Source organism: Bison bison, unplaced genomic scaffold (genome assembly GCF_000754665.1).
Source record: "Bison bison bison isolate TAMUID 2011002044 unplaced genomic scaffold, Bison_UMD1.0 scf7180017864533, whole genome shotgun sequence".
In the NCBI taxonomy this organism is placed as follows: Eukaryota; Metazoa; Chordata; class Mammalia; order Artiodactyla; family Bovidae; genus Bison; species Bison bison.
Genome location: NW_011495082.1, coordinates 6,831,752 through 6,834,155, shown reverse-complemented (window position 1 = coordinate 6,834,155; position 2,404 = coordinate 6,831,752).

Sequence of the window (2,404 nt, the reverse complement as noted above, 5' to 3'; positions counted from 1 at the left end):
ACATCAAGTATAGTTGTCTTGTAGAATGTTGAACAATCTGGCTTTGTCTGATTGTTTCCTCACGACTCAACTTAATTTAAACATTTTGGCAAGAATATCATGTAGTGATACTTGCCTTGTCATTTTTATCGTCTCTTGTTCTTCATTATTCTTGCAGTATCTTGCTTCATTTAATTACATTAAATGCTTCTTATCCCATTATTTGTCATTTCTTTAGGTCTGAAGTCTTTTGTGGAGTTTCTTGGTTTTGCTCACTTGTTTCAGCTGATTCTCAATTGTAACAGTTTATTATAAGTTTTAGGGTTTGGGGGAATATTTGATTGTAAATGCATGTCCTTTGTCTTTTCATCTGTGGGAGCTCTGACACCCAGATTTAAAGAGATTTTTCCTTTAAAATTTTTTTTTCAGGAAGTATTTGCATTTTCTACTTTATTTTTCTTGCCAAATAGTTAATATGAATCATGTACTCAAACTCATGTGACTGGTTAGAATTTCTCTTGGAAGACAGACACGTATTTCTACCATTTCTTTCTTTTGGCAGGTTTTTAGCTAGTTGATTCTCTAGGGTTGTTGCCCTTCTGTAGTCTAGTATTATGCGTATCTCCTTTTTTCTCTTGCAATAGCTCCAAGCCCGATTTCTGTGCTTGTGTGGACACAGATGCTAGGTTGATGGAGATTGGCATCTTCCCCAGGGCAAACACCATTGCTTCTTAACTCCCTGGTTTTGGGCTTTCTTATTGCCATGGGCTCCCAACCACTTTCTTTATTGTTCTGACAGCTCTTCTGTGCACTTAGAAATAACTTTTCTTTAACCAGCAATTTAAGTGTTTCCTTCCCTCCTCCTTGAAATTTTTTGAATACACTTTCACATTTTGTCAGAAACAGAAGTCTTTTTATTCAATCTTTAACATTAAATCGTCATTCCAAACCTTCCAGTTTGGACTTTCATGCAAATGAATGGTATTCTAAGCACTACACAGGAATAGATCTCTCATCTATTGTAAAGCTGTGCTGAAGAAACTACCAAAGTGGGGACTGACATCACCATCTTTAGTTTTTCCCATTGGATGTTATTTACCAACAAATCAGGATCAGACTGTACCTCTGTATGCATTTTGACTAAATTCTGATTGCAGGCTAAATTGCTCTTCTGCTTCCTATGTAATGGCTTATATATGTCACACCATACTATCTCTTTCTCTCCTTTGGTGTGCCATCTACAGCTGGATGCCTGCATATGTTCTTTTGCTGCCTGAAACTTTTTGAAAGGAGGTAAGTGTAATTTAAATTTTTGTGGAAAAATAATCTAGACATACAGCAGACATTTTTTGAGTCATTAAATGGTGATAATATTTCATTTAATTTGTTCACTAACTATGTATGGAGTTTCTTTCTTGGGACAAGCATACTATTAGAAACTTGGGGATACAGCAGTGATCCAAATAGACATTGCCCCCATTTAACATTTTCCAAGTCTATCCATGTTTCTGTAAATGGCAATATTTCATTCTTTTTTTGTGGCTGAATAAAGCTCCATTGTGGATCTATAACACACCTTCTTTATCCATTCATCTGCTGGTGGACACTTAGGTTGCTTCCATGTCTTAGGTGTTATAACTAATGCTTCTCTGAATATTAAGATAATGTATCTTCTTGATTTAGCATTTTTGTCTTTTCTGCACATATGCTCAGCAGTGGGATCATATGGTGACTCTCTTTTTAACTTAAGGAATCTCCATTGTTTTCCACAGTGGCTGCATCAATTTACATTTACATTCACACCAACAGTGTAAGAGGGTTCCTTTATAACTTAGATATCGTTGGAATAAAAATATAGTAAGTATTAATCTAACCATATCCATGATTGCGTTAAATGTAAACTAAGTGCACTATTTAAGGCAGATATTGTCAAAGTAGATTAAAACAAAAAATGTATTGTGTCTGAAAGAAACACATTTAAATAAAATGATCCAAGAAAAGTTAAAAGTAGAGAGGCCCAAAGTTGAGCACAGGGACAAAAAAGAACACTAGAGGAAACTGAAATCTCTGGCAGCTATAGGTATAAGAACATCTAGCTAGATTAGACTAGTTCTCACAATAAAGTCATACTTACCTCAGTTCTTATGGCCCAACACATATCCATCTTTCAATAACAATAAAATCATAAAGAATTCTAAAGGCAGAAGCAAAGCAAAAAATAGTTTGAAGAGCCAAAGCAATCATCAGAACCAGTTTTGATATAACAAAGACCTATTATAGGTCTTTGAAATACCAGCCAGATAATTTAAAATTATGATTAACATAATAAGGGCTCTAATGGAAGGAGAAGACATGTGAGAAGTGGTAATGTAAGCAGAGAGATGAAAACTCTAAAATCAAAAGAAAGTGTGTGTGTGCATGCATG